Below are 21,488 nucleotides of genomic sequence, written 5' to 3' on the forward strand. Positions count from 1 at the left end.
AAGTCTTGAGATTAAGAAAGATTTTCTTAAAGAGGTTATGGACTAGCAAATTCAAACACATATTTTATAATGTCACAAATAGCTTTCTGTCTAAATTTTCTGTAATATCTTAATTTTGTAAAATAAGTATAAATTACTTTAAGAAACAGAGTGAAATGCAGCACACATTTATTTAATTCTTCTTCTGTGCCTGGTACTATGCAGAAGGAGGAGATTGCAGCATGACTGATGTCTCTACCTTCAGAAGCTTTCATTTGGTGGGGCCATGAATACAATGAATCTAAATATAATTTTCTAAGAGCCAAGAACCAAGAGATTTGACTAATCCCTAAGGGAGGGTGAGATCATCAGGGAGATTTGAGAGAAAGGCATGACATTTGAACTCGAATGTTACCATCTGTGAAGTCAGGAAGCTTTATAGTTTGTACTTCATGACTTAGTTAAATTGAGGCACTAAGGGATTTGGGCAATATTTACAGAGAGTGTTTAAAAGCCTGGGTTTTTAACATTTTATTAACTGATCAGGTGTATCTTGTAATCTACTTTAATGATAAATTACGAAAGTAAATCAGAATGACCATTTTCTGTCATTATATTGACATCACCCAAACCTGTTGGGTTTCAAACTTTGGCATCCTTCAAAATCATCAGCAAGACTTAAAATACAGGTTCCTCATAAACTTACTAACTCCAAACCTCCTGGTGTGGTGGCTGATATATTTTAATAAGGCTTCCTTGTGCTGGTACCACTACATAAGCAATTTGGTAAGTTAAAGTAAAACTTGGCTTTGTGGGGCAGGCTATGGTCCCTGATTTTATCTTCTGATCTACTAATGAATATTCTTCTTCAGGAGAGATAAGGAAACTTAGCATTTAATTTGGTACTCTACTCTTATTCTAGGGCTGCATCTTGATCATTTTTTCAAAAATTATGATACCACCAAGACTGGTTTTGGAGATGAGAAAAATGAATGTTTAGAGAAGTTAAGAAACTTGATTAGGCCCACGCATCTATTTAAATGGTGAAAGCAATAATAAATTTGGGGACCCCTGTGCTTTGCCTCCTCAAGTATATCCAGGTTATCTCAGCCCCAAAGGGATCAATTTTTAAGAACCATTTCCTACAAGATAACTATTTAAGTCATTTCCATTAAAAAGAAAAGATAATGGTGATTTTCTCAACTCCTGATGACTCAATTTCTAGAGCAGAAAGAGAACCCCAGCTTCTGGAACTGATAATCTCTTTCACCTCCATCCAGACCTTAGGCCTTTCTTGAACATTCCTGAATCATAAATCAAATATGGACAAATCTAAATCAGTTGTGGACAAATCTAAACTTAGCACTCAACCATGTCTTGTAGCTGATGTTAGGGAGTTCACTTTGGCATGCATTTTAGAGGTGGGACATCTCTTAAAAATAATCAATTTGCTGATATAACACATTGATTACATTTGTACAAATCACTCCTTTGGCAAATGAACAATGGGGATTTAACCAAATGCAAAGAGAAAATGGATACACTTGATCCTTTACTCTGGCTAGTTAACTTATACCTGAGGGCAATCTTGTATATAACCAGGATGAAGCTTGAGAGCACTAATTCTTACTGACCTCTAGAGAGTTAAGCCCAGAGCCTGAGACTCAAGGCGTAGAATTTCTGATCTTCAAGCTATAGGGGCATTGAAGGTATCAAAGATGGGTAGCACTATAAGGTCTGTTTTATTTTGTTTATTTTTATTTATATTAGCAATTGTGGTTTCTGGGGACCCTGAAGTACACGAAAGCAGGGCTTTCATTGTTATTCCTTTAATAATGAGAACCTTTATTTCAAAAGCTGATACTTTTTTTTTTTTAAGATTTTATTTATTTATTAGAGAGAGAGAGAGAGCATGAGCAGGGGGAAGGAGAGAGGGAAAAGCAGACTCTTCCCCGCTGACCAGGGAACCCAATGCGGGTCCAGAACCCAGGACCCCGGGATCATGCCCTGGGCCAAAGGCATATGCCCAACCGACTGAGCCACCTAGGTGCCCCCAAGAGCTGATACTCTTTAAAATACCCATGTTCTCTGGCCTTCCCCACCTCATGAGCACTCTCTTTCTCTCTTTTAAATGAATAAATAAAATAAATAATAACACCCATGTTCATGGTTATGGAAAACCAACAGGAGTAACTAAAAGAACTTTAAGATTTGACAACGGAGTTTTCAGAAAATTAAATTCTTGTTAGACAGGTTTAAGTATTGGTGTCATTTTGAAAAAGGAGATAAATATCATCCATTATGGATCATAAATTTTTTTTGCCTTGGCTTTTGCCTACTTTAAAATGGGCCAATTTTTGCACATGCAGAAGCATATGTATATACCACCTCACTTCCAGGAACAATTGAACGTGTCTGTACAGACAGAGCTGCAGGGCCATGTCTCCTTTCTTCTGGGACAGTGATCACAAGGGGGTCCCACTGCCTCCTCCAGGGGATACAAGGAGAGCTTCTCTGCTGTGTTTCTTCCCAGAAACATTTGCTATTCCTGTTTATAATATGATTCATCATTTTTCTGAAAAGGATAACCAATAGCTCGAGCTTTAACAGTGGTTTCCAGCTTTATATTTCTGAAAGCTGCTATTGCCATGGCCGGAGAAGCTGAGTGAGCTGATACTAAACAGCCTCCCCCAGCGTGCCATGCTGACGAGATAAACCAGCTGATTGTGTAACAACAGAAATCCCCCTACATGAGCAGTTCAAGAGCTGGCAGAGGTGGTGGGAATTTTTCTGGGCAGCATTCCGGATGGCCTGTCCTGTCTGGTCTGTCTTGATCCCGTTGTTTTCTAAAGCTTAACCTTTACACCAGTGTCTCCTACTGTGATGGGCTCCTCAGCCCATAAGTAATTCTGAGAGTTCACTTAGTGATAGGACCCAGAGGAAATGCTGAGCCCCATCTATACTTTAGGAAATGTCCTTATATAGGAGCATACTTGGGTTATTAATTTTTATAGTGGGAGCTCAGTAGAGCTGAACTGCATTCACACACACACACACCTGCACACATGCACACAGTGCTTGATTGGAAGATACAGCTGCAAAGGGGAGCATTTCATGTTCTTTCCTTTGTGTTTGCCCCCTGAAAAATGGGTCCATTTTTGCACGTGTGTGTGTGTGTGTAATAGGGTGATAGTCCTATTTTATTCAGAGAAATCCCTCTCTTTTCTACTTATCTTTTGATCATGGGGGATGGAAAGTTTGCCAGTTCTTTTGCTGTCTCATGGATACACTGAGGAGTGTGTCTTCTTTTTTCGTCCTTTTTTTCTTTTTTTTTCTTTTTAAAGATTTTACTTATTTATTTGTCAGAGAGAGAGCTCATGCAGGAGAGGTAGCAGGCAGAGGGAGAAGCAGGCTCCTTGCTGACCAAGGAGCCAAATGCAGGCCCTTGGGATCATGACCTGAGGCCTGACAGTTAACTGACTGAGCCACCTAGGTGCCCCTTTTTCCATCTTCTACTCTTATTTCCCTATGGGATGAGTTAGTCTGATTGGTCCCTGGGACTAATCAGTCATTCTCCACTTATTCCCTACTAATATGCTGTGACTGTATGATTTTATTTGGGCCAGCCTATGGTGAAGTGATAGACCACACATCCCAGCTTCCCTTGTGGCTAGAAATGGCCGGTGGGAGATAAGCAGAAGTTGTGTGGAGCCCCCGGGGAGATTGGTTCAGCTGGGAGGAGTATCCGTTGTTTCAGCCCCTTTTTATTTCCTCCTTCCTGGAACATTGATGACATGTTTAGAGTTATAGCAGCTATCTTACAACCTCAAGGTGACATTGAAAATAGAACCTGTAAGCTAAGGATGTGGAGTGTTGAAAATAGAAGGATCCTCAATCTCTGATGATTATGGAACGTATTACCAGTACTGGCTTACCTATCTTCACACTTACTTGGGAGGGAAAAAAGTAAACTTGTATCTTTTTTCACCATACATCCAAATTTTCTTTGGATTTTTGTTCAATGCAGAACCTAATCTGTTGTAAAAAATATGTAAGTCACCCAATCAGAAATAGCTCTACCCTACTTCTTTTTGTGCATCTTTTCCTTCCCACTTCACACCCTTCAACCCCCAATTTTTGCTCTATTTTTAGCAACAGATAAACCCTGTCCTTGATCTGCTTAACACAGGAGAACTAGAAGCACAGAGGATGTCCATCATCACTGAATCAAGGTATTCAGCATTTGTAAAACCTAGAGTCCCATGTGCTTTTAGGTATCCAATGTGGCAGCAGGAACTTATTTCTTGATAATCCCTTCCATTTCCTTAAGGAAGAGCAATGAAAGAGAGATCAAGAAGAGTGGATATTTCCTTTGTGTTGTTTCTAAGGGGGTAATGTTGATGGAAGTTCTTCTACAGGATAAGAGGGGAATGGAGGAAGAAGATAAAATATCCCCAAAGACACAAATCTTCAACTTCATCTTGTATGTTTAGATTTCTGCATCAGTCTTGGCCTGTCTGTCGTTTCTACTTCTCTAGATTTTCAAAGGGAGGAAAGAACTAGAATGAAGAGATGGGTCACTGGATCCAGTGCCTTTCAGCCCAACATGCCATCCAGCTTTAGTTCTCTTTCAGGTGGTGGCTCTGAGGATGAGCGAGGGGATGCAGGAAGCAGGCATGTGTTCTTCTACTCAGTGCTCTCTCCCATGGTGTCTGGGTAGCAGTGGGGGGGGGGGGGGGATGGGTGCACAAAGAGGCTGTGTGGGAGAATACACCGTGGTCCTATCTCCTTGCTTTGGGTCTTGGACTGTGTGAATCCTAGACCCATTTGTATAATCATGAATAAGGAGTAGGAGGATTCCTTTGTTAGAAATGTGTTTATTTATAGTGAATTAAGGAAAGGCAGTCATGGTCTGTGATGGCTCTTTGGAACCCAAGATTCAAGCCTAGACTATGCTCCCTTTTATAGAAGGTTAAGCTAACAATGTTTACTATCTAGAATAGGATAAGGTACCCTTTCCTTCTTTTAGTATCTTATTCTCACTGCTTGCTGTTTTAAAAGAAATCAAAGAAGAGGATTGAGATTTTTTTGATTGCACCAAAATGATTCAAACAACACCTCATAAGCATCATTTTCCTTCCCAGCCAGTTGAAAAATGTTCTGTTATTTTCTAGAAGAGTCCTCAGAGTTAACAATTTTGTCAAGTTTATCTATTTTGAAAACAGAATTGAATATTCAGATCACCATAATGACTAGAGTAATAACTTAGAGCTTGAATCTCAGAGCAATCTCTGTGTATGCACATGTGCATATATGTATGTATGTATGTGTGTGTGTGTGTGTACATGTGCATATATGTGTGTATATATGTGTGCATGGCACTCATGTGTGCGTGCATGTGTATGCATGTGTGGAGGAGTGGCTGTCTCGGGCTTTGCCCTCATCAGTGATCCACTTAGAACCAAGGTGCATCTCATGGGCCACTCCCTGGCTGTGAGAAATGAATACCTGCCCATATGTTTGAGATTCAGTTCCCACATTGTGACTTTATTTAAAGCTACCCAGTATTCAGTGTTGCCTGTATTTGTTGCCTTGTATTTGCATGTTACCTTTTGCTGGAAAACACAGGCTTTTCAAAAAAATACTCTGGTCTTATCACAAGTGTGAGTGGCAGGTGTTTCTTTCTTCCTCCAGGCAAGGAAAATGCAGAAGTAGAAAGGAGCTACGTGACTCATGCATGCTCACTAAAGCCTTTGTAAAACATCACCCCCATTTGCTTTCAGCGTAATGTAGTATAACATGTTAAATCAGCAACTGATTTTTCTTTCAGATATAACTTTATTGAAGTCTAGCTGCATAACAAATTCACCTCTTAAGTATACAGTTTAGTTTTTAACATAGTTACAAAGTTGTACAGCCATCACCACTATCTAATTCCAGAACATTGTTGTCAACTTCAAAAAGAAACCCCATCCTCATTAGCAGCCAGTTGCCTTTCCCCCACTTCTCCTCCAGCTCCCCAGCAACCACTGATCTACTTATGTCTCTATGGATATGCCTATTATGAACATTTCATGTAAATTGAATGATACAGTGTGGCCTTTTGTGTCTGGTTTCTTATACTTAGCATATTATTTTTGATGTGAATACTTCATTTCTTTTTATGGCTGAATAATATACCATTGAATGGGTATACAACACTCTGTTTATCCATTCATTAGTTGATGGACATCTGGGTTGTTTCTACTTTGGAGCTATTATGAATGCCTCTGTGAACATTCATGTACAAGTTTTTGGGTACATGTCATTTTTTATTCTCTTGAGCATATACCTGGGAGCAGAATTATTGGGTCATATGGTAACCCTGTGCTTAACTTTTTGAGGAATTCTGAAACTGTTTTTGTAGAGAGACTGTACCATTTTACACTTCCACAGCACAGTATGAGGGCTCTGATTCTCTGCTGCTTTGTCCACACTTAGTTTTGTCTCTCATTATAATTGTAACAATTCTAATAAGTGTGGTAGCTGTTAATTTTTAAACAATAACAAAAAGATATACAACCAGAGACATTGGGTCACTTTCTAAGCCTGGATAGTGGGTTATGTGGCCTGTGGAATGGACACCTCTTTCCTCGCTAGACTTCTGTCTTTCATCTAGCATTTGCATTTAACAGAAGAGAGAAGAAGCTGCTGGAGGCCTCACCTCCTCTCTCCCTTCCCAGTGTACATGGAGGCTTCTCCAACTTTAACTTTCAACTCTCTACAGAAACTCTTCTACTATTAACACCCAACTTAATTATTTGCTATCATCGTTCTGGAATAGTCTTTACTTCCCCATTTGCTGCATTACTCATATTAATAGTGATGCTAAGTACCACATATACCCATAGTACTTTTTACATGGTATTATTTAATCCTTATAACAACCCTGTGATCTGTGTTGTTATTGTGCTAGAAGTTTTGGACATCAGAAAATTGAAGGTGAAGAATTTTGCCTTGGACACATGGCTAATCCTGATAAAGCAGGACAGACTAGGGAAGGGTGTAATGTCAGCCTCATCTACCTTGGCATTTATTTCTTCTTGGCCTTTTCTCTGGCTCTGAAAGTCTGAAAGTCTTTCTCACATTGGAAAATCCTGAAAAGTGATTTCTTCTTCCCTTCTCCCTCAAATGCCACCATAACCCTGGAGGGAATTATAGAGCTAAGTAGGCTTGGGATGACTTAGTTTTATTTAATTATAATTTTAATTATTCCATTAAGCCACTTATGTCTCTGGAGTCATTTCTCCTTCTCAGATATTTCTGATAATTAGAAAATAAATTTATAACTGTTTTCTTCATGATTTTAAGCAAGGTCCTATCATTTGGGCCAGATTAAGCTTGGGGTAATTTCTTGGCTTGACAGATGAGAATAATCAAAGCTAACTCTGTACACACAGCCCAACTGTCATTACTTTTTTTGCCTATGAAACAGAAGCCAGCCTTGCCACTTCATACCAGGTGAAGGATGGTTCTTGCTGAAACAAAATAATCCACCCCCCCCCAAACACACATTCTGTACTTTGCCTGGTTTGTAAAAGACATTATCAGTATATATCTAGCAACAGTGCTAGAGTGGACTCTGACTTTTTGATGGCAGACTGTCGTTGAATGGGAAAAGAGAATGCAAATCTCAACATTCCATCAGAAAAAGAAGAAGCAAAGGAGCCTCTATTTTTGAGGCTCTATTTAAATTGAACTAGTATCTCTCTTTGGATATTGAGCTTTTGAGTCGTGTGTGTGTGTGTGTGTGTGTGTGTGTATAAATAGTTTAAAACACCCAAATGGAAAACCCAGAGATGAACCGAATATCTGAAAGCTATAGGTATTACCTTTTCACATGGCCTTGAGCATGCATTTTCCATTGCTCGCCAGGCCCCTTTTCCTTCTTACCTTTTGAGCCTTCCTACCTGCAAAACCACATGTTAGTCCTCTTCTCAGTGATGGGATAGGAGGATAAATGTTTTTTGTACTTCTTCCCTGGCAGGGGAATGTATAAGATTTATATGTGGGTGTTTGCATGTGTGTGTTCGAAGATCTTTAGAAAAAGTCTAAAGACTAACTGTAGGGAATGATGGCAAATTAATTTCAGTTAACGTACTGTAATAAAGTCCACCCCTGAGAACTCTTTGCCTATATGTTGAAATCAAGAACTCTTGATTCATTACACAGGCAAACACGAGTGCAAAGTGAATTCATTGAATTTTGTTAAAAAGTCATTTAACTCAGGGTTTTACTCAGATTTATTCTATTTCTAAAAAAAAAAAAAATGCTCCCCTTTAATTCCAGTTCTTGGTAACAGTCAGAAGAAATGTATTTCTGAATTGCAAGAATCTTTTCCTGGAGATTTTTTTTTTCCAGAAGCCCTTATTCTCTGAAGCGAATTGTCTGTGACTGAAATTTGGATGATTCTTGTCACTGGCACCATTTTAAAATAAAATGGGCCTGAACAGTTTTCTATTTTAAAAAATTAAATTAGCATACATATCAATGATTCAGGCAGTTTGGGGTATATTCAGTTTCGAATACAACCTTGTTGTATTTGTTGTTAAAATACACCAGAAATACCCCACCAGCCAGGCTCTGCGTTCTTCCTCATGCCTCCATTTGGATGTGGCTTCACGCTTGCTGCTTCTAGCACTTCCAGTCTGTACCTTGTCAGCACTTCAGTAATCTCTGAGGCAGCAAAGTCCACCAACACCAGGTCAGAGAACCCGCGCTCTATCCTTTGCTTCTGCTGTGACTCCTGGTACATTATTTGATGACTCTGAGGTAAATTTCTTCATCTATAAAAGTGGGGAAATGTTTGATGTTTATTACTATCATGAGTCCTTTAATCTAATTTTCCATACAAAGCTCTATTATCATAATTCCTTTAGAATCTATGGTTATTTGAAAACGTAAATATACCAGTAATTTCCCTCTGGCCTTTCCCCTCATGCCCAATCTCCACATTCACTGTTGATATCAATATTTGTCGATGTTTAAACAAGTTATAATGATCTTTCCCTCACCAAGGGTTTTAACTATTTTGGTGGTTCATTACTGACATATTTTTGCTTCATTTTTTTGGAAGTGGGTGAATAATGAACAAAATGAGTATCAATACATCCTCATGAAACAAAGTGGCCACTTTGTTTTGGGAGAAATATGCCGGCACACTCAACAGGGTTTCTCATAGGATCTCTAGGGATGATGCGTGGACAAGATTGCTGCAGGAGATCACTGAGAGGCTAATGCCAATGACAGGAACCCATTTTCTTTGGATCTGTGGGACTCAGAATAATCAGGAAGGTCTCTGGGACTACTGCCTAGAGTTGAGATGGCCACTCTTGGAGCCAGTAGATGCCCTGGGAGGAAGCCAGAAAGTGTCCTTCTGGCATAGGACGCAGTAACCAGCAAGAACAGGGGGAAGGCAATGTGTGTGGCTCAGCCCAGGCTGACCTTGGAAGGCCTGTAGTGAGGATCGAAAGCTCATTGCCCTAGCAAAAGTCAAGCTGCCTCTTAACTCTAGTATAGAAGTATTTCAGCCATCTAAAGTAACAACGTTCCTCATAGGTTACTAAGACACTGTAAAGCATTTTGTTCCTAGTAAGTGGTATGAATCTAGTAAATGTTTGATAAATTTATTCACTCTTTTACTCATTTAAAAATATTTATGAAACTCCTATTTTAGGCCCAATAGTGTTTTAGCTTTGTAAGGGTGTAGTAATGAACTAGGTAGGTCAGTGCCTGCAATCCTAGTGTTTATATCCCAGGAGGAAGAACCAGATAATAAAACGGTAAAGAGACAAGCAGGAGAATATCAGATATTGATAAATCCTGGGAAGACTTATCTAGAGTAATATTTTCAATAGAGTGGTCAGGTTTTTGAGGTCTGAATCATGAAAATAAGCTATCTATCCTGAGATCTATGTAAGAGGAACCTTAACTGAATTCAATAACATTTGTTTGCTGATTTGTTCTATCTCTTAAGTCAACCACATTCTAACATACCGTATTCATAAAGCTTTATTCAAAACATGCTCTGGAAAAAAAAATGCTCTGTATTTCAAACAATGTGTTGGTGCTAGGGATATAAAAGTAAAAGTATGGCGCCTGCCCTCAAGGACTTGACATTCTGGTGTGGCAAGTCAATGGTATAAACAACTAGGATAAAAAGTGAGAATTGCCATGATGGAGTCATAGTTAGTATTTCATGGGGTCTTGTTAAAGAAGTGCCTTTTCTGTAATTGAAATAACGAGGCTAGCTGTGAGTTGGGAGAAAATTCTCCATGGGTCTTTCATTTTCTGCATGCTTTATCAACAGAGAAACTGACCACCTTTGCTTTATTATTATTTTTTTTTCATCATGGTAATTACACTCTTTAATCCCTATCACCTATTTCCCCCATATCCTCACCCATTTGGTTACCCCATCTGGTAACCATCAATTTGTTCTCTATAGTTAAAAGTCTGTTTCTTGGTTTGTCTCTCTCTCTCTTTTTTTTGTTGGCTCACTTGTTTCTTAAATTCCACATATGAGTGAAATTGTATGGTATTTGTCTTTCTCTGACTGACTTATTTTGCTTAACATTATTCTCTCTAGCTGTATTTATGTTGTTGCAAATGGCAAAATTTCATTCTTTTTTACAGCTAAATAACATTCCATTATATATACATATATATGTTCAATTATATAGATATTATATATATACACATATGTATGTGTGTGTATATATATATATATCTTCTTAGTCATTCATCTATCAATGGATACTTAGGCTGCTTCCATAGTCTGGCTATTGTAAATACTGCTGCAGTAAACATAGAGGTGCCTATATCCCTTTGAATTAGTGTTTTTGTATTTGGGTAAATACCCAGTAGTGCCTGGATCTAGAATAGTACTATTTTTAATTTTTTGAGGTAACTCCTTACTGTTTTCCACAGCGGCTGTACCAGTTTGCATCCCCACCAACAGTGCACAAGGGTTCCTTTCTCTCCACATCCTCGCCAAAACTTGTTTTTTGTGGTTTTGATTTTAGCCATTCTGACAGGTGTGGGGTAATAGTTACTATAGTTTGGATTTGCATTTCCCTGATGATGAGTGATGTTGAGGCTTTGATTGAACTACCTTGAAGTATCTTTCAAGGATGTTTTCATAGCTAGCAAAGACCTTGGAAGCTAGAGACAGTTTTTCCCTCTAGGATAGAGATATTTGTTTCCTTACTAGAATATGAAAGAACATGTTTCCTTCCATTGCAGAGGTTGGTCAAGTTTCCTCGCTGCCTCTTTAGAAGATTGGTGTTTCCTGAGCAGGAGTCTCCTTGATTGTGTTGCAGGCCCACCACTGTGTGTGCAGCATCTACCTGGACTGTTCCATGTCACTCTCTAGGATTTGGAGGCCAAGAAGAACCAAAGGAACATGAAGCTTATGCTGCCTGCTGTGCCATGAGTCCTAAAGCCCTTTGTCTTTGACTTTAGAATCTTGTCTTTTCTGTAAGAATCCATGCCGCTATGGCAAGCTACCTTGGTAAAATTAGTAGTTCTTGATGTGGTGGTGATACATGCAAATTATTTATGGTTTCTAGCCTTTTCATCTCTCTTACAACACAATTTATGTCTTCTGAGTTTTAGTTTTCTCATTTGTAAGCATGGGATGAAAATCCTTACCTCAAAAAATCATTGTAAGGCTGAAATTGGATGTCAAATAAGTGGCAGAGACTCCTGAATATTCTTTTTTTCTCTTATACTGTAGAAACTTTATAGTGTAGCAGTGTTCACCAGATTAAGGAAAACTTACATATTCCAGCCTCCCTTGCACGTAGGTGTGATTGAACAATCAAGTTCTGGACAATGGAATATGAGCAGAGTTATAAGTGCAACTTTCAGATGATGTTCTTGAAAGGCGGAATTCCCTCCCTGACCCTCTCTCCTTCCCGTTGCCTGCAATGTAGACATAAAGATGAGACATCTTGAGCCACATGGATGGGAAAACACCCTGCATGCAGCAGAGGAATAAGATAGAAGGTGCTTGGGTGTCTGTCATTTTGGGGAAACCATTCAAATCCCGGGGTGTTAATGTACAGACTTATGTGGAAGAAAAATGAATTTCTGTTTTGTTTGAGCCATTGCCATTTAGTATCTCCATCAGAGCAATGAACCTGTGCCTTAATAAGCAGAGGAGTGAGAACAGGGATGTGTCAGAAAGATCCTGCTGGTGATGGCGGAGAGCAGAGATTATGGGCAAGGAAATTGGAAGGAAGGAGACCACCCAGGTAGCTAGTTATGTGTCTCTTTCCCAAAGATTTTGACTGTTGGCAAGTCTTGCGTGGCCTATGGATTTTTACAAGAATTTTGAATTCTATAGACAAATAAATTAGAGACACACTGAGTCAAAGTTAAACATGATTCTTTATGATAGGTATGACAGGTGTTTTCAGCATTAAAGAATTTTATGCCCCTTTAAAAAGGCTGAAAATACAGTGTTCCTCAAACTTATTTGAAAATGAGCCCTTTCATCATAAAACTAACATCCATGGCTATGAATGTTCTAGGGAACACAGGGAAACGTGATCCAGTGCCTGTTAGATCTAATGGCATCTATCCTACCCTGTAGAAATTTAAAATCTGAGATGACATCTAAGTATCAGTAGTCCACAAGGCATTTCACAAAGAGGGATGTTTGTTAGATACAGGAACCAAATAAACACGTGCTCATGCACACATAGCCCTTTCCATAATTGGAGATACAGCAAATAGCATTAAGTATCAAACTTCCTCTGCCCAGGGGTAAGCTTTCAGTCTTAATCCAAGGTATGAATGAATAGTACAGGAATGGAAAAGGATACAAGGCACTGGTTTGACTGCATTTGGGAGATGTTCTTGAGGAAAGTTCTTGCCCAAACCTAAATGACATGAATACTAATTCTCGTGGCAAGAGATTAGACTGCACGGTGGATGACCTCCTTGCTCAGGGAATTCATGACACTCCAAGAGGTAAAATGAATGGAGGCAGAGCAGAGCAGAGCATGTAAAGTCAGAATCCTGTGACTTTGGCCTGGGGAGTGTTTGATCTGGCAGAAGGCATTTTCCATGAGTAACCCAGTCCTGTATAGCACTTTGGGGATCAAATGGCAGTATAAATTGCATCAGCAGTTAACATCCTAATTCTCTTCCATGACCAATGTGAGGAAAAGTAACTGTTGCAACCCTTCATAGAAAAATACTTTGTGAAGAGTCCTTGGGGGAAAAATATTTCTAATCACAATCCCATGCCAAATATCTCTACAATTTTTTCAACAGTACAGCTAATCCTCTGCGCCGGCAAAAAAATTTTGGCCCACACTGGCAAAGGAGTTCTTAGGTAAAGGAAACACACACAGAGCTGTCATGCTATGCTTGACGCTGTGACTGTGGTGACAGGGTTTTCTCCAGCTGTCGGTTTCAGAAGAATTTCATTTTGTTTGATGCTGCACAGCTCCGGGGTGAGAAGTGGCAGCCAAGGGTTTTATCCTTTGTAACATCTTCATTGGTAAGAGCAGTAATAAATTACCTCGAGGAAAGAGGGACTGAGTAAAAGGTAAACGTTGTAAAGGAGGGTCTTTATGGGAATATCTTCTATTACTTCCTCCAGTTGGACTTGAATTTTTGAGCGGTAGGAGTTCTGGATGCTGGAAAGGTAGGGAGAAGCTTCCATGTCTTTTCCACATCTTGATCACATGAGACATCCAGTCTTCACGCACAGTTTCCTCATTCTCTTCTCTGGGCTGGGTCATTACCTGCCTAACAGCTCCCCAAACAAGTACAAATTGTGTCTCCAGGTCTATACAATGAGAAGGGGACTTCTTTTCAAGGGCCATGGAGAAATTCTTCACATCAAAGAGAGTCTCTTTCACAAATTAATAACAAGATTTCTCAACACTCAACAGGACACTAGTTCTGTGGTATGATAATATACATAGTGAAAAACTTAAAGGTTTCTTGATCAAATCTTAGTTTGGAGCACAGTAGCTTATGTAAAATTAATCAGGTTTCTTTTTTTTGTTTCTGGAGCCTTATTAAGATGATGTATATTTTGAAATTTCAAAGAAAAATGAAAATAGAGAGTTTCCTGAGTTTATTTCATCCAAGAAGTTTTTGCTATGGACCTAGATAGTTTCATGAAACATAGATTTTTGGAAAAAGCTAATGGAATCAGTTAATCCTCAGTTTTCATGTCTGAGGAGCAAATACCAACCAAAAATGAAAAGTGTTCACGAGAGGCCCAGTAAACTGGCACTCTGATCAGAGTCCACATTCTTGGTGAGGAGATTAAACCTAATTATGTTTTAGCAGAAAGATAATTTAATTCTTGGGACTATGAAGAACCTAGCAGTAAAGGTTGCTCACTGACCCGTGGTGGAGATGGGCTGTGGGATTTGTGCAATTCCTGCCTCACTGTGCCTCACTTTCTCTCCTCCTTAAGAAAGGCAATGCAAACGGGAAAGAGTGGTGTGATTTCAGGGATAGAACTTATAATCATCTGTAAAACATGAAACAGTTATTCAAAAAGGTTGTACTTTGCTGTAGAACGACACCTTACAATTGAGCATCATACTCCAAAATGGCCCTGTCAGTGGTCCAGAGGCTCCTGGAGTGGATTTGTAGCTGATGAGTGTGTGATGCAGGTGAGCATATGTGCCAGAGCTCTAGACTGGAGAGCTGGGAGGAGAGTCCAGAGAAAGAAGAGAATGCATACTTCTCCAAAGTCTTCAGAGCTAGTGAGAATCTCAGAGACTGCAGTTCTTTCAAAGTTCCCTTTGTCTCATTTTATGGGTTCTTGGTTTTCAAATTATCACCAACTATGGACACTGGGATTTGGTCTTGTGGATTTTGGCCTTGTGCAATAGAGAAGTCTTTACCTGATATCTCAGATTTATTGCATTTGGAAAAATGTGACAAGCAGTTAAATGTCCTTTTGGGTACAAGATCAACCAGGACTAATGTTGAAAATATAAAACGAATGTGATAGACAGCTTCACATAGTGATTAAGAATATGTATTCTAGGGGTGCCTGGGTGGCTCAGTGGGTTAAGCCTCTGTCGCCTGGGTGGCTCAGTGGGTTAATAAGCCTCTGTCTTTGGCTCAAGTCATGATCTCAGGGTCCTGGGATCGACCCCCACATCAAGCTCTCTGCTCAGTGGAGAGCCTGCTTTCCCCTTTCTCTCTCTGCCTGCCTTTCTGCCTACTTGTGATCTCTGTCAAATAAATAAATAAAATCTTTTTTTTTTAAAAAAAAGGGAATATTTATTCTAGAAGTGTCTGGCTGGCTCAATTGATAGAGCACAGGACTCTTGACCTTGGGGCTCTAAGTTCGAATCCCACATTGGGTATAGAGATTACCTAAACATAAAAGCTTTAAAAAGAGAGAGAGAGAGATGTATTCCAGAGCCAACCTGTTTGAGTTTGACTTAAGTTCTGTGCCCTTGGGGCAAGTTGTTATCTGCTCTATGCTTCAGCTTCCTTGTCACTAAAATGGGAATGATAATAGTACCCACCTCAGGATACTCAGCTTGTCATAAGATGAAATGAATTCATATTTCAAAGGCTCTTAGAACAGTATTTGATATTTAGTAAATGTTTATTACATTTAAAAATATTTTTAAATGTGCTTTTTATTTTCTCTCTTATACATCATGATACTCAAGTCATTTTTGTCTTGCCCCGTATATGTCTCTCAGGTTCCTTTCATCTTCTTCATAAAAACAAAATTGCTTTCTTTCCACAATTGCAAGCTTAATAGGGAAGACACATCTCAGTGTGTCCTCAGAGCTAGGTCTATGTGACTGTGTGGGGGAAGAGTTCTCCCCCACCCCAACTTGTAGCTAACAGGAGGTCATGAGTGAGAAGTGACACTTTTCTTGTTAAATAGTCAGCGTGTAGGGTGTTGCTGTTTTGGCAGAGAATGTTATTATTTACCTAATAAATACAAACCAAGATTGATTAGATTCCCTAGCTCACACGAACCAAAACCCAGGAGGGACTGTGATAGCTTGCAAAATGCGGGTTTATTCATTCATATTGACAAGTGTATCTGTCAGACAGATGAGGAAGGCTCCCATTGGTGTGATCCAGGCCTTCTGTCCTTGTCAGACTCCCTGGGAGCCAAACTTAATCCACAGTCACATTACCTGCTCATCGCCAGCGATCTCTGCTGAAGGACTGGAAACACATGGCATTCATACAGAATACATTCTTCATCTGTCTGGGGGTCAGGGAGGAACGAGAACATCACTTGGCAAGAATGAATGCAGCTCAAGAGCAATGAGATGCAACAAGGTTTAATGGCAAAGAGCTAGGGTATTCAGAACCAACCGTCTCTTAAGATGGCTTTTCTCATGTGTCTGCAAAGATTCCAAGCCTGTTAACTAAGATCCCCTATTACACACTTCTTAGATCAGCCCCACCAATTATTGTTTCTCCTTTTCATGCTTTCATAGATGCTTCTTTTCCATCTCCATCCCCACTGGAAGGTCACATTCTCTCACCAGCCATGTCGGCTTGTGTAATCAGGGTATCATTTTGTGTCCTCTCACTGTGTGTTCATTTAAAGTTCCCTTGATTGCAGTTGGGGAGGGGAGTTGTAGAAACCTTTCTAAGGCTTCCAAGGATGACCTGAAGCTGGCACCATCTTAGTACTGGGATATAGAGAGAAGAATAAAGTAGGCACTGCCTTCTAGGGACTAGCAGCCCAGTAAGGGACACAGACAGGTAAGCACATAATACCGAGGCTCCACCATGGTGTAAGTACAACCATAAGAGCAGATACAAGAAACAGCTATAGCATGCAGGAAAGCATGATTAACTCTTCTTTGTCCATGGGCATAAGAGGAAATGAGGGAAGGTTTCCTGTAGGAGATGATTATTGAGCTGGAATAGTGATAGAGGTGTTCCAGAGAGAGGAAATACCATAACTAAGGAAAAAGACAGAACGTGGTGTGAGGCGTCCAGGAAACTATAATGAGTTAGTTACTTTGTGGGGTGAGGGTGTAGGGGGCATATGAGAGGAAGGAGTGAAGCAGTCCTGAGGAGGAGGTGGGCATTCATTTTTGCCATGAGAGGCCTTTAAGTAAGGCCTGCTGTGACAAAGTACCACGAACTAGATGGCTCACCAGAAGTTTATTATCTCACACCTCTGGAGGCTAGAAGTCTAGGAACAAGGTGTCAACAGAGTTGGTTACTTCTGAGAGTCATGAGCAACTGTCTGTTCCAGGCCTCTCTCCTTGTGTCTGCGGCAACTTCCTTGGCTTATGGAAGCATCACCCTCATCTCTCCCTTCATCTTCACGTCATGTTCACATTCTCCCTGTTTGTGTCTTTGTCCACTTTTCTTCTGTGACACCAAATTCAGTCCTTTTGAATTAGGGCCTACATTATATCCTCACTTTAACTTGGTTATCTTTGTAAAGGCCTAATCTCCAAATAAGGCCACATTCTGAGGTACTGAGGGTTAGACATTCTACAGAGGGATTTTGGAGGAAGACACAGTTCAACCCATAACAATGTGTGTTTAAAAGACAATTAAAGAAAACTATAGGAGGATCAACCAGGAAAGTAGGAAGAGAATACAGTGTCTGAGGAGAGCAGGAGGTAGGGGCATCTGCTGATGGCTCCTTGAGGGCAAGTGAGTGGAGGCACCAAATCCCAGCTCTGTCTTTTGCACGCTATTCATGTGCTTCTCATGTTCCTCATTGCAAGATATGGGTAATATTTCTTCCCCACAGGGTAGCTCTAAGGATTAAATATGATTATGTGCATAAGCTCCAAGCACATAATGGGCGTACGTACATGCATATGTAAATGGTAGTGTAAAAAATCACACCATCATGACATCTTTAATATGCACAGGCTATAGAATGCCAAAGGGTCCTAGACTGTTAACCATTTGCTCCCCAGATACACTACATCATTTAAAGGCTAACACCTTGGGGGCTGCTCTTGTCTCCCTCTATATGTAGAGCTCATTAAATTCCGTATTTGCTTCATGTGACCGAAAACCTGTGGGAATATACAAGTACAAAGAGTGTGAATTATGGCTGTGAAACAGGATTTTAAAATATTCCCCTCTTATACTTTCTGTGGAAATTAAACACCTGATTTGACACCTCGTGAATTTTTCTCTCCAGGTTGTTTGGTTTGGATGTCTCATGGTGACTGACCAGCCCAGGGGAGCCAACAAAAAACTGCCTTGCTCTCTGCATCTAGTGGATGGCATCTCCAAGAGGTAAATTCCTGTTCCTTGATCATTCCTACCACTGAAGAGATACCATGATCCTTCATTTAGCAGAGTGTCACCGTTTTTTTTTCCTCTGATATAGTTGAGTTTAGATGTAAATGAATTTAGATGCTGCAAAAACTCTCTTGAGAGACTATATTTTCTATATTCGTGGCATATTCAGATGATGCTTCAAAGGAACATCTGTATCATGACTGAGTGTGTTAAATCAACCTAGGCCTGTGTCTAGCTCTCAAAGTCTCCTGCTAGGCCTCCCTTGCACTACTGATATTTTGCTGGTATGGTTAAGAAGTCATGAAAAGGAGACCGATTCTCTGGTGAAATTCACTTGGGCATTATTTCTGAAAGATGCAAATATTCTGATTATGTCCATTGTCTAAATATTTGTGAGATATGGCACTCCATATAATTTTTTTTTCTTTTGAAACAACTTCACCATATTTTCTGTCAGTCCTTATCCTTTATGTTGGGAGAGTAGAACCACCCTTTTGTTTGCTCATCCTTAACTACTCTAGGCATATCGACAAGCAGCTTGTTTGGAACAAAAGAAAAATTCCCAGATGGTGCCAGTCATCCTCAGCTACCCCCATCACTGCTGCTATTTGTAATAGGCTGGAGAAGACCAAGATGCCTGGAGAAAATCTTTCATGTTAGTTTCTTTAGCTCTGGGCTTCTGAGTCATGGAACATCAGGCCAAAGAAATGCATCAGTCAACATTGATGTGTTTCTTCTATCTCTCACTCTGTTCCTCTCCCTCACCACTCCTTCTCAGTGAGGCTCTCATCCTCCCATATGGATTCTTGTAATGGCCTTGGAAGGATCTCTCCTCCATGTCAACATCGTTGTTAACTTAAACTCTTAAGGCCCACCACTTCCCTTGGGATTCTTGACCCTCACTGGTCTCCACTGCCCTCAGAATAAAGTCCACACAGCCTTACATCTCTCTCAGGGTCTTCACATCTGTCCTCAAACTATAATTTCACACTCTTGTTCCTTGACAGTCTTCATATAATATTTGCTTTAGCTAGACAGAATTGCTTTCACATAGACATATGTACCATGGTGGGTGCTTGACTCATTCTCTCCCCTCTGAGTGGAACGCAGGACCCTATCGCTCTCAAGGCTTGGCCTACTTCCTCCATAAAGGTTTTCCTGAGGACTTTACTCAGAAGGGTTGCCCCCTGTTAATTCTTGTAGCTCCATCTCTCTGTCTTTCCGAAGGTTTACATTGCTTTCTCCGTGATACCATGTTTATTTGTGTGTCTGCTCAGCTCCTCCCTAGATCGTGAACTTCCTGAAAATACGAGATGTGTCTCACTGATGCCCCCGAAGTATCTGACACAGCTTCTGACACGCACAGCAAGCAGCTTATGAATGTCTGGGAGCCGGGCAATGGGACCGATGTGGGGTCAAGGAAGACTTACAAGAGGTTCTTCCAGCATCTAGCAAATTTTTACATATTGTGGCTGCTGAGTTTTCTCAGCTGAAATTAATATGGAAACAGGAGTTTAGAGGGCAAATTACTTTCATATGAATTCAGACTTGCAGCTAATAAATGAAGTGAAAACCTCAAAAATCTTCATTGCGTATTGTCTAGCCGGGTACAACTTCAACCACACTTTTATAAGCAACACTTCTATGCAGATCTGCCAGATAATTTACCCCCTCCCCCTGTGACAGCCGTCTTTTTGCTTTCTCTCATATATTCTTAGTACAGTCCCCATGGTAATAAAACTTTACTCAGAAAGCAAGAAGAGTGTGTGAAGCGGGGAGGGAGGTGAGCAGTATTTTTCCGTCAGACTTGTCCTACTGTTGCTTTAAGTTCATTACTTGCATTTACCTTTGTTTTGATAAACAAATTGTTATCAACTACTTTGTTTTCTGGAAGCTCCGCCGAAATGCATTTTACAGTAGCTCATAGCTCTCAGTGTTCTCATTTTCAAAAATCGACTCTTATTTGGAACTTTATGATTCTTTCCATGGAAGGCAGAGAGGCCTCATTTAGTTGGTATTCCCTTCTGTGAACAGCTAGGTTTCCAAGGAGAGAGTTGGCTAACAAGAGCAGCAAATCAAAGCAAGCACCCTGGGTTCTGTGTTATGCACACATGTCTCTGTGTATGGGCACACCTATGTATGCATGTGCATATACATATGTGTACACACACATGCATGCATGTGTGTGTGTGTGTGTGTGTGTGTGTGTGTATGTATGTATAAAAGAAAGAGAAAAACTGAGAGAAAAGGAAAACAAAGGGCTTTGGGGCATCCTTTAAATTGGACCATATCATGCTCGCTTCAGCAGCATATATACTAAATTGGACCATATCCACCATTGTGCTGCTTAACTTTAGAATCCATGATGGGAAGGCACTAGGTGGGGGTTATTTTAACCTGGTGGTGAGCTCTGAGGCATGAACATAGTGAAGGAGGGAGAAAACGGTTGGAGATGCTTGTGATGGGTTGACAGTCTGAGGCACCCACACCCACTCCTATGCCAGGTGTCCCCAGCTAGACGTCTGCTGCCGCAGTAGCCCTGGAGCTGGGGTAACAGCAGAAAGGGCATTTGTGAAGCTGCTAAATGCTCGTTCCTTTGCCAGTTGGTAGCATGTGTGTCCTGTCTGTTGCATGAAAGAATTAACATTGTCCACAGTTTAGTGGATTTGCAAAGGATTTTATTGCGTGTGCTCACCTAAATGTTGAATATACCACTGTTGCAAAGTTTATGAAACACTAAATCCATTTCATTTCAAATGACTTGAAGCAATTTTTTTTTGTTTGCTTGTTTTGTATGAAGTTTTATAACTGAAGTCTTGAGAAACATCTCTAAGATTAATTGGTAGCAGTGATAGAGGTGTGAGTATGGCATTCTGTCTAAGTTATTTACAAAAGAGGGTTTTGTACATTTTTAAAACCATGATAGCTAAAACTAAGCTAATGGTGTTAGCTTAAAATTAGAAGCCTGGAGTTGAAGATGCATTTGGGAAAGACAGAGCTTATCATTCACATATCTGCAGTCTCAAGCACCTAGATGCCAACATTTTAAAATATAAGAATAGAGTGGTACAAAGTGATTCTTTCCTTTAGATGTCATTTTCTCCAAAAAAGATTTGTGATGAAGGTAATAACTTGTTTTTTTTAATAAGCCCTTAAAAGATATGTTTTTTAAAAAAATCATATCTTTACAATTGCTCTAGCATTTCAGAATTATTGCATAT

This window comes from Mustela erminea, chromosome 6 (assembly GCF_009829155.1).
Source record: "Mustela erminea isolate mMusErm1 chromosome 6, mMusErm1.Pri, whole genome shotgun sequence".
Classification (NCBI taxonomy): domain Eukaryota; kingdom Metazoa; phylum Chordata; class Mammalia; order Carnivora; family Mustelidae; genus Mustela; species Mustela erminea.